The sequence below is a fragment of the Anser brachyrhynchus genome, assembly GCF_964034855.1.
Source record: "Anser brachyrhynchus genome assembly, chromosome: 5".
Lineage (NCBI taxonomy): Eukaryota > Metazoa > Chordata > Aves > Anseriformes > Anatidae > Anser > Anser brachyrhynchus.
The window spans coordinates 57551353-57563425 of NC_137699.1; the positions used below are offsets into that span (position 1 = coordinate 57551353).

Consider the following 12073-nt stretch of genomic DNA (forward strand, 5'->3'; position numbering starts at 1 on the left):
ATCAGTGCTCATGGCTACTGGTTCACAACCTGCTACTGACTTAACTCTGAGGACATCCAGCAGGAGGTTATCAAATGGAATTTTAGAAGCGACCAATCCTGCTAAATAGATACAGTAAAGAAGTAGAACTTCGTTGGTTCCCACCTGCTGTGTGCTTTTGCATTGAAATACAAGTGGGTCTATAACAGTGACATCAAAACTAACTGTAGGCATATACACCTAAAATACAGGTGATCCAAGCAAAATACATGCTTGAATGATGATTACCTAGCATCAAAATACAAAGTGTTTTATTTAGTAGGGACAACACACACTAAGCAACCACTTGTGCACACAAGGAAAAGAAGTATACCATGAGCAGGAAACACTGGTAAAATCTTGATTGCACACATCTCGATGTGTCCATGGAACACAGAGACCTCACTCCCAAAAAACTAAAAAAAATTAAGCAATCATAAACTAGACACCCCATGGCAGATTTAGGGCAGATCCTTCATACACAACAATCCAGACACTGCACGCTGCAGAGGGCCTCCCAACTTCCTTTTCATGTGAGCACTGCATACTGCCAGCAACAGCTCAGCTGATTGCTGCAGCTGCCAGCTGCCAGACTTTTGGGGACAAGGAGATGGCAGCAGGATAAAGCTTCTTTTACTTTCAGGATTTCTCCAGATTTGCAGGAAGCACTGCAGGGCTCCATGGCTACATTCATCTGCCTGGACTAGGCTGGTGGAGAACTCAGCTCCTCTGGAGGAACAACTCTGCCAAAGCTGCAAACTTTTTAAGTTCATCATGTAAGTTTAAACGTTGTAAGTCTGAAAGTGTGCTTTACTCCAAAGTTTTCTGCTGAACCGCCACAGCAGCAGCTGAATGTCTTAAAAAAAAATATCTGAATGTGGCTGTCTCTTCATGTCGGTAATCTTCCCACCCCATCTAGAACCAACAGAGCCAGGCAGCGCTGAGCACTCAGAACAAGATCAGCACCAAATACAATAATTGGAAGTACTTTGGGGGCTCTATGTGTGTGTGTGCGCCAGGTATCCCCAGCAAAACTATCAGCAATGCTGTCAGCAACTGGTAACTTCAGACACAATCTAAGGAAAACTACAAGTTATACAGACCTTTGCAATAGGACTGTCACTAAATATATCAACTGGTGACATATCATGGAGATAATTAGTGTCTCCAAATGATTTGAAAAAAAAAAAAATCAAGAAAATTATTAATTCTCCATTTTAAGTAGCATTTAAATGCTGCGCTACCTAAGGCATGCCCACAGACCCTGTACAAATAGAGAATAAAACCATACAGCAAAACAGCCACGTGCTCACTACGCGCCATCCTTCCCATACACTGCACGTTAGCTGTTTCCTTTTCTCTCCACTAGTGCAGACCAAAGTTCATACTCGTAAGGCAAGTAAATGAAGACTGGACACAGAAGACTATTTCTGTCATTTTATATTTTCAGAAGACCTGTTTTTGCCACTTTACTGCTTTTAATACATTTTCAAATATATATTTACACTATATTATAAACACAGGAAATACTAGACTTATCTGTTTGAATTATATGAATAATTAATTTCTAACATATCAAAAATGTGGTCTTTAATTTCTGTACACAAGCTTAAGAGCAAGCAAACTTGCATAAGCGAAGATATATAATTTCACAAGAACAACTTAAAATCAAATATTTAACTTTTAAAGTCATACAGTAGTCTAATTAGACTACATATTTCATGCTTATATACGGAGACACCTTTTCCCTTCCTCAAACTTCCTTCATAAAAAATTGTCCTAGAGCATTCTAGAAATACATAAGAAAGTTCGAGTGTGACAGTACCCTGAACTATAAAAATTAAATTCAAGAAACATTATTTGCTCCGACTTCAAGTGTTTTTACTTAACAGATTCCGCAGATGTCTGAGGTGGTGTTTTACAAACATACTCCTATTTTACGTTTCATAAATTCTGCCTGTTTAGTATGATTTTTCCCTAATTGCAAGTCTCCCCTCCAGGAGGGAGGTGATTTCAGAGGTTACATAAAAATTTGAAAAAGGCTAATAAAACCAGAGTACCACTGGTACAGTGGGTTTAAAAATGACTAGTGTCATGGTTGCTACAGGAGACATTAAATTTCAGTTCTTGTCAAACACACTCAGCTGCTGACCTACAAAAGATACAAAGCCCCTTTGTTACCAGCTAATCTACATTTTATCAGGCCTTTTGCTTTACTTTTTAGCATAAGAATTTCTGACAGGATCATATTCTTAAACTACCTCATACTTTATAAGCAATTTGCCCTTTTGTAGCATTGTGTATTAAAACACAAACCCCAAAACCAGAACTCCTAAACCAGTCAAATACTCTCTTTTGGCAGCGCTACTTTGTGATATATAAATCACATTACTTAATTATGCAGTGTTCCCCTCATTTCAATTTTTATTACTAGGGAAAACAACCAAGTCCACACAAAAATCCACGTTTCCACGTCGATGCATATTGCTGCTCACCGGGTGCAGCTGTCAGCCCTACCAGAACCACACAGCCCACTTAAAGAAGCACAAGTTAGGCACAGTAAAGTACAAAGAGGGCAACTAGAAATTGCACTTTCCTTACTCCTGTCCAATTCCAGGAACCTACTCAGAAAATTGCATCTAGTGACAGGATTTTGGCACACGCCAATCTGATAACTCTGTAATTTGTAAGAAAATAAACTGAACAAAAATTAAACTTTATGCCAAGTTCTAACGTGAAGTCTATGCGTAGCTGTTCAACAATAAAAGAGGCAAATTGTAAGCTTTTCCTTGACCATTAAGAAAAAGTTCAATGACCATATTTTTAGAATCTTTTGTCATGGAAAAAAAGAAAACCACAAATATGAACAATGAGGAATGTAAGATCTCAGAAACTTTTTCTGGCTTTTCTCATCTTCTCTCATTGTAGTAATGCAAACTGAGCCACAGGCCATTTATAGCAAAACGCTTTTTATTTTAAGTTATTCTGTGGAAAATGAAACAAAGTGAATTGAACGTTTAGAAGTACCAAACTCTCGACCTATGTCAATGAACTATGAAGGAGACTATACATAAAAATTCTGCCCCTGACAGCACGTTCCTCATTTACTTCCAGTTCCATGGAGTCCATTTCATGTGAACTCCTCCCTGCTAAGATGAGAAGAAGCCTCCATGCTCTGTAATCCTACACTGTACCCGAGCTGGAAAAAACTTGGAGGGTAGAGACACGTCACTGGCTGGCAGATCCGCACAGAATACCAAACAAACAGGCCTGGTCAGAGCTTGCAGCTACTCAGAAGAAACATTCCAGCCTACCAAGAAAAATTCACATTGCGACGTGTTGTGGACAATACAGGACTCGTGCCACCATTTCAGAGGAAAAACACAGCTCCATCTGTCACGGGGTCTGATAGTGCAGTGCAGCTGCCACTGACACATGGTTAGGAAGTGCAGCTGGAAACAGTCACAAAGAAGAACACAGCACGTGAAAACTCTCAATTACTCCTACGTGGGCAAGCTACTAAATTTCTTCTTCCTCACCTTCCAAAAACATTTTAAGAACAAGTTAAACAACATTTAGAATCTGGAACCGCACAGAGCTTTTAATTTTTAGAATAGAAAAGCTTCAAAAACCATGAGCATATAAAACATGACTGGCACAGTTAAAGTTGTCTAAACACATACTTTTCAGGCATAAAACAAGCACTCCAGCTAACTACACAAGAATTACTCATTTACCATTAAAGACTGTTTAAATGGCAAGATCACCAACAGAGTACTTGGCCTGCACTACGCGGGAGGTCAAAATTATTTCATCAGTAGTGGTCCCTTCTGGCTTCTCTTCTGAAGTTATTAAATTCAAATTTGCTATTTTTTGTCATACAGACAGCGTTGCATTTTTCAGCCTAAAATTGTCTCAGGTGATAAACAACTGTTCCTCACGAGACACGAGTGTTAGACTTGAATAGGTGCAAGCACCTCAGGAGTGAAAGCTGTCTGTCCAGTTTTCAGTAAGGCAGCTCTGCTAACTTGTATTCACATCAAAATTAGAGACTCTTTGCTATCGTAATTTAGGTAATTCTCTTTCAGAGTCTCCTTTGGCTCATAACCATGGAAAACAACTAACAGTAAAGCCTGCTAGAAGTCTCCTCGGATCAGAGACTCGTGTTAGTGACTGACTGAAGCTGACTGATAACCTGATTTCCTGCTCTCCTCTCTTCCACGGATGCATTTCACAAGCACGCATCTATCTGCAGGAAACGTGAAGGAAGACAAACATCCCCACAGCTAATGGATGTTTCTCAGGATTATTCAGCATACGCTGCAGACTGGTTCTAATGGTACCCTTCCCCTATCCCCCATATGTTTTAGCATAGGTGACAACTTCATTAAGCTTTAATTACGTGGTGGGCTGGGTCTTGACTAGCACTGCCTGTATAAGAAGCTGCCCAGAAGAAAGGTGAGGCTGAAGGTACAGTTAACAGACACAGCATAAATCCTTTCCTCCCATCCGGACTTAACACTGATCGCTTGAACATGACTTACGTAACCCAGTAAGCCGTCAGACTACACAGAACAGCCTATCTGATCTGGTGTCCTCAGCAAACGTTGGAGATCCCCACACCACCACTCCTTGGCTGTTAGCAGAAATTAAGAGGAAGGAAGGGAAGGAAAATTAAACACCTTTAAAAGACATGAAAGTAAAAAGTAACCTGGACCAGAATACACGTTTAAATACACAAAGATGTATTTAAGTCTCCCCCTCCCCGCCCTGCCCCATTTTAGCCAAGATGAGTAACTGCTGGAGGTGGCTAAAAATGTACATATAGGGAGGAGTGCAGTCCTACCAGCTTACTGCCATACCTAAGCTCCTATGTAACCACGTCTCTGCAGGAGTTAGAAACAACCAGAAAAGAGCTGCTCAGAGAAGGGAGAACTGATGTCAACTTCTGGTCACAAAATCCCGATCTGTAACACACCTTGAGGTCTTTCTGTTACTGCTAAAGCAGCTACAACACAGAACCAAGACATGCTACTGTTCAGACTTAAAAAAGAGTAAGAAAACCACCAACAACAAAAATAGAAAACATACCTATGGATGCACCTAACATCCCTTCCCACATTTTGCAAATAAAAATATGCGGAAGAGTATTCATTAAGAACAGGAAAGAAATGAGAGGAAGAGTAAGCCAAGCCCAGCGTTACAGCCTGGAATTCATAACCTTCCCACTGTCACTTCATTATTTTTGGAAGAAGTGAACAAATATGTATCATACAGTAATATTTCAGGGACTGAAATACTGTTTACCAAGCACTTCAGAGTGAGTTTTACCTTGATTTAGAAGTTAGATAGAACCTCACCCCCCCAGCTATTTGTATCATGTCTAATTAGATTTGGAAAATTCCTGCACTTAAAGGACATCTTCCTAAGTTCCTTACTCTTGTTTTTTTCACACAGCACTGGTAAGAGGTTTGCTTTAGAAACTACCATGGCTATCTTAGTTTCAGGGCACAACATTTCACTCTGGACAAGAAGCTCCTCTGTTACGATGTGTACTTTCCACAAGTTAAAAACAAGTGGCTCTGGGCCATTTACAACAGTAAATGAAACTTATTCTTAGCAGCTGATATCTATCACTAGAGGCTGATACATAAATGTGCTGAGGCAATACCAGTGTTAGGCAGAGAAAAACTTCCATACTTACACAAGCAAACACAAAAACAGTGTCACTCCTCTCCACTTGTGACTATAGTTCCATACCAACAAAGCTCACAGGTGTATGTGTTTAATACATGTGTGTTTAGCAGGTATTTTTCAGGAAATTTAGATTATTTTTTCCTTTTTCTTTCTTTAAGCAGGAAGAAAGCTCTGGAATCATTTAAACCAAGGATCAATAGCAGGTAGCAAAGCTAACACCTTATCAAGAGTTTCTAAATCTGAAAACTTCCCAAATAAAACTATATCATAATAAAATGAGTACATACAGGAATCCAAACAACAAGAACCAAACAATCATGGTTCCACCTAAGAAAAATCTTACTAAAAAGAACTCCAAATGTGATGACAAACCTCTTCAGAGCTTGTTCTCATCAACTGAACCGTCAATCCTCTTTCCTTACACTATCTATTTCCTTCAAATACAGAGATACTGAATGCATTCACCTAATTAATACTGGCATATATTTTAGGGTTACGGTGACCTAAATAGAGGTCCATTAAGAACAAAAGCCATGGCTTATTAACAATGTCAAATTTGCATGCCCATACTTAGAAATAGAAGATCAGACCATTAACAGTAAGCGCAACCAAAAAAAAAAAAAAGGCTCTTTTCCTGATAGAAAAACAAACAAACAAACAAAACAACAACAACAAAAAAAATTAATCTTTAGCTCTCTGTATGGGATATTCAGGTTACTTTGAATAACCAGCTCAGAAATCACTTCCATTTTCCCTAACACAGTGGCCTACAGCAACCTTTCTCCAGTATCCAAAGTGCCTTCTCTCACAAGAAGCCTGTAATACTGTGCAAAGTCCACGGGCACATGGTAGAAAAACTGCATCAGATTCAACAGCTGCACAGTGGGCCTCGCTATAAGATTGGGGCCTTTGTTAACAAGGATCCAATGCAGTGATCTTAATAAAGATCATTTTTACAAGTTTTTGTTACATTATAGCACTGTCTCATTATAAAGGAAAAAAATACATTAAGAAATCAAATTCAGAACATTCAAACCAAAGAACTTACAGTGTTCAACAAGCCTAAAGCACTTCACTTTATATCATACACCCCAATCTTAAACATTATTATTCAGTTTATCATTCTAGCCCACAAAAATAACATCTACAGCTGATTATCAGAACATGGGCTATCCACGTAAGATATGATTCAATAAAAATACACAAGCAGTTACCCTTAGAAAATTGAAAGGAGTCCAGGCAGGAAGATTCCAGACTTTGCATAAAGTGTGGTCATCCAAGAGTCTTGAACTATGCACGAGTCCAAGCCATCCACAGAGGTAGGATGATGTGACTTATGGGGAAAAACAAAGAAAAAAAACCAGAATATTTCATTACTATTTTTTAAACCAGAATTATTAAACACACAATTCAGTACAACTTTTAAAATTATTTCTGCTAAATCCCACTAAAGCAGTTAAACTGAAATAAGAAAAACTGAAGTTCATGAATGCACTGAAGTAAGAGGACCTCGTAGTTTCACCTATGAATGCATGAAATGTGTTCATAAATTAATATTACAGAAGAGAATCCTGATCCTCCAAATGTTAGGCTTTGGAGTGAAAACTTGCAGTGACACCTCTTCAGGTTACTAAACACTACTGAAATTTGTAATAGTTTCAGAAATCATGAATCAGGAGAGCTTATACCATGAATTGGTAAAGAAGTACATTTCAGAATTAGCCCCTAATGTTTACAGACTGCAAAAGGAGTTCAATTTTTATGAAATTCCCTAGTTTTCCTCATTTTCAGCACGCACAAAACCCCTACAAGAAGACAGCAGGCAGGATACTCTTTAATTGCAAGCTATATTCAGCATATCATTTTCATCAAAACCCTGATAAAGGAGCATTTGCAGTTTGCCAACAGAGTACACAGATTAAATCATGGATTAGACCAAGGCACTGGAAACTGTGGAAGACATAAAAAGGGTGCAGTGACAGTCAACTATGAAGGAGGCTAGAAGACACAGAAGGAATTGTACAATCCATGCCCTAGAGGTCTCAACTCTACCTGGAGAATCCACGTTTCTCAGCTCCAAGGATAAAAGCCCTTACGCAGGCTAGCAGCCCACTGTCTGAATTGCATCTGACATGTTTGTGTGCGTGCAACATAGACAGGTACACACAGAGACCCACCCCCAGCTGCAGCGCTCCAATCACTTTACAAAGTTACCACAAGAGCAAAGATCAATAGTTAGCCAGATGATTGCGAAAGACTGTATTTAAGAAACAAGAATTCATGTTATTTTACAACTCTTTAGTGAAAGCCAGTCTTGTATTTAGGCAGATGGAGCAGTAAATGAATACAGTTCATTTTACGCAGCAACTCATTGCCTGGTGCTACCAAAGGGCTCCTCCGTTTACAGATTCTTGGAACTGAAAAGATGCAGTAAAACAGCAGCAAGATGCCCCTGACCTAACAATGCTAAATCTAACCCACGGTAATAAATACAGCAATAGCCCCCTCTTCCTCCCAGAAGCTGGCTTCTTTCCTATCATAAGATGATCCATATTATATGCAGTTAAAAAAAAAAAAAGGAAAAAAAAACAGCAGACAGAGAAATGAAAATTCATTATCTTTTTTGGCTTGAAACAGCAAGAGCTTAAAAGGTCAAAACTGAGGTTTATTAAAGTGTACTTGCTAAGTCACAGGGGGGAGGAGAATGTTCACTGACTGCATTTTCTATACACTTAAAACATTTGTCCTTTCGTTTTCAAGTGCAATCTTTTGAGCATTAAAGAACTCTCAAAAAAAAAAAAAGGCTAACAAGTGTATCAGAACATTTAAAAGTTTTTGACTAGCTTTAGTTAAGAAAAAGTCCAAAAGTCTTTGATAGAAAATGAATGCTGTCCCTTGTGTTTTAAAAGTCTGACCTTTTACTAGAGGAAGGTGGAGTCCAAGGAGTTATCAAATTTGACTCCTTCACTATATAATGCACAGAAATTCTGCAGAATTAACTGTTGAGGTTGTAATTTTTCCCCTACGTGATTTCATATAGGAACGAGTGACAGCAAGGAGTACAGAGGTAAGGTTACTAGATTTAGATTTTACAACCTGTTATTAAAAAAAAAAAAAAAAAACTTATACAAGACCCACGGTAGCTGTAAATCACTATGAATAATACATGCAGCAGATTTTTTTTTCCCCTTTCATTTTCGTCCACCGCCTTCCCCTGCACTTTTCAAGTACCTGTTTTGGGGCCACTCCAGCCAGCAGAGCCCCCAGCCTTTATTTTCAGGGCACTTCCCACCCTGCGGCTCACTTGGGGCCAAAAGCGCCTCAGGAGGACGGCGAACAAACCAAAGCCCTGCCGGACGGGGCCGCCTTTTCGGAACCGGGCTGCTCCGGGACGCGCTTTGAAGGCAACCCGGGCCTAACCCGGGCAGGACGGGCTGACGGCGGCGGGCGCCGAGGGGAGTTTAGGTGCCCCCTTCAGAATTTCGGTGGGGTCCCCTCAAACTTCGCAGCCCCCCCCCCACCCCCGGCAGCCGCTCCCGGCGGGGCCGTGCCGGGCGGTGCCCCCCCCACCCCGTGCCGTGAAGGGCCCGGCCCGGCCGCGCTGCGAGGCTCGGGGCCGGCCCTTCCTGCGCCCCCCCCCCGGTACCCGCGGCCATCCCGGGCGGCGAAAAGTTGCGCTCCTCCCCCTCCCTGCCCCCCGGCGCTAATTATAACCGCGCTAACAACTTCCAGCCCCCCCCTTTTCTCCCCTTCCCCTCTTTACTCCCCCCTTCCCCCCCCCTCCCGGTCCCGCTCCCCTCAGGGGCTCCCCTCACCACCCCCTCCACCAGCCGTTGCCCCCCCTTCACGGCGCCGCCGCCTCACCTGTGAGCCGCACCGCGCCGTGCCAAGGCAGCCGGCCGGGCTCCCTGCGGCGGTGCTGGGGCTCCGGGAGGCGGAGGCGGGCGCCACCCCCGCCGGGCCCCGGCAGCCTCCGCCCCTGCCGGCCGTCCCCTCCCTCCCTCCGCCCGCGGCACCACAGCGGCGGCGGGGTGGGGAATGAGGGGGGGTGGTGAGCGGGGAGGGGGGGGTGAGGGGGCCGCGCACGCCGCCAGCTGGCCGCTCTCCCATTGGCCGGCGGCCCTCGCAACCTGCCCGGCAACCATTTTCTGACTGGTCTGGGAGGAAGGAGGGGGTCGGGCTGCGGCCGGCCCCGCGCCGCGGCCCAATGGGAAAGGGAGGAGAGCGGAGGTGGGCGGTGACACCGTGAGGCTTCGTCCAATAGGAAGGCGGGCGCCACTGAGTCCACCCCGTCTCTCCCCCCCCCCCCGCCGGGCGGCGGCCCCTCCCTCCCGTCACGGCCCGGGACAGGGCAGAGCCCCCCCCCCCCCCCCCCCCAACCGCCTTGTACCAAAACCGCCCGGTTTAACCCCAAAGCAGCGCTCCCACACCTCCCGCTGCCCGCGCACGCCTCTGCCCAGCGATAACACGAGGGCAAACATTGCGAAACGCTCCCCGAAATGCGCGCTTCTCCCCCTTCCCCCCCCCCCCCCCCGAGGTGAGGCCGTTTGGCCGCGCCGAGCCCCTCGTGCTCTCGGCGGGCCCTTGCGTAACCAGCGCCGGCGGTTGTGCAAGCCGGGCCCCCACGCGTGACGCCGAAGCACGGATCGATCCCCGGCTGGCGATACCTGCCCGACCCCGGCATCGCCAAGCCCCTGTGTTAGGCCCGGGGGCAGCAAAGACGAGGAGCAAGGGGCAGCAAGCCCCGGCCTGGGGACGAGGGGACACGGGGACCGTCCCCACAGCCACCCCCTCAGGCCTTCCTGCCCTGCTTTCCCCACTCTCACTGAAGCTCCCGGCCCCGTAGGGTCAGTCGTTTTGTCACCCATTTCGGGTTTCTTCACCAGAAAAGGGCACTCGTGCCTCCTCCAGCTGCGGTTTTTGGGAAGGTCGGTTCCGCCTCGCAGGCGCCCTGAGGAGACCTGCGAAAAACAGCTAGCGTGGACTCGATCCAGTGCCCGCTGCCGAGCTCTGGATTTACAACCCAACCTTTACAGGAGTTAACAGAAGCGACACCGATTGTTGGCAAAGGTTTTTGTCACTTTTTCCACTTGTGTGAAATGTCAACAGGAGGATTCATGCAAGAGAACTGGAACCCAGCTCGGTGGCTGCTCCATCCCACGCAACTCGCACCCCGAGCCGGAGCGCAGTGCTACCTCACAGGCTTCCAGAAACCAGAGCTTTTGCCTCAAATTGTAGAGCTTGCCTGAGAAAACGTTCAAAAGGCCCTTATCAAGAGATACCACGTTCTACCAGTCCTTAATGCTCTCCCATTTTGCTTTAAACTAACCTAGAGGCAAACAGGAGACCTAGCAATATGAATTTTTTATGATTAAAACACGGTCTTTCAGTCTGACTCGCAGTCACCATCGCACACCAGGATACCATCCTCACACGCAGCATTTTTGCTTTTGCAGCGAATTTCACATGAACCAGAAAAACCACACCCAGGGTCTCTATATAACTCATCCGAAAGGACTACTGGAGGTCTGCTGCTTCTACTTACCTTAGCACCAGGCAGCTAGTCAAGAAAACAGTTCCAGGAACACAGGAACTAATGAAGACTGGTTTCCTATGGATTTATGTCTGTGATTAATTGACTCTGTGTCTAAGGTACTTAAAAAATGTCTCTGTGCCTTATCTGGATTACTGGATGTCAGTAGAGTACACAATTTCTTCTGCTCTCTTTCACCTGCACATTTGTAAAAAATAATTTTCTAATCATATAGCAAAATCTGGTTTAATCAGCTGTTCTGGAGCTGAATGGCAGATCAATCGTGGTATGTCGCACTCCCACAGGAAAGTGGGAAAGAAGAGTGCCTTGTTAGTTTCACCACCTCCTTTGAAGCCTCTATGAACTAGTAACTAATCCTACACTTACTCAAAATTTAAAAAAGCCATGATGCAAGATAGAAATTTTGGTTTGAAAACACATTATTGAAAAATTGCCTGAGTTTTATGTTAACCATTATTCTATTTTGCCACAAGAAACCTGATTAACAACAGAAGGGATGGGTGCTTTCTTCCCATACCTTTCAAACAAAGCAGAGGCACAGAAGCAAACCACATTACTGGGCTTCAATTAAAAACATATCCATTCAAAAATTTAATCTTAAACTTCAGTCATCTCGCTGCACATAAATAAATAAATAAATCCATCCACCCGGTACTTTTCATGTCTCACGTTTCTCTCAAACACACAGAAGTTAATTTGTCGTAAGCACTGCTTTTCTCCTCTGAGTGTTAAACTCTTTTGGTGTTTCTTCAAACAACATAACCTACTCTTCCTTACAGTCTTGTTTTGGAAGTTTGCATAACC

General features: G+C 43.9%; 1 protein-coding gene and 1 long non-coding RNA gene across 10 annotated transcripts in view; both read right to left on the minus strand.

The window, feature by feature from the left end:
- CDCA4 (cell division cycle associated 4) overlaps positions 1–12073 on the minus strand; it is a 29367-nt gene that overhangs the window by 4374 nt on the left and 12920 nt on the right. For 7 of the 9 annotated variants that reach the window (XR_013951487.1, XR_013951488.1, XR_013951489.1 and 4 more), the window contains one exon: positions 6930–7048. The gene's annotated coding sequence lies outside the window, so the exon portion shown is untranslated. Of the gene's footprint in view, positions 1–6929; positions 7049–8946; positions 9229–9579; positions 9739–12073 lie in introns of those variants that run through there. The other 2 variants (XM_080592826.1, XM_080592827.1) reach the window with 2 other exon arrangements.
- On the minus strand, positions 2971–6923 carry LOC308195435. Its single transcript, XR_013951501.1, has 2 exons — positions 4881–6923; positions 2971–4654 (listed from the first exon to the last, which is right to left on the minus strand). It is a non-coding gene; the product is annotated as an uncharacterized lncRNA (long non-coding RNA).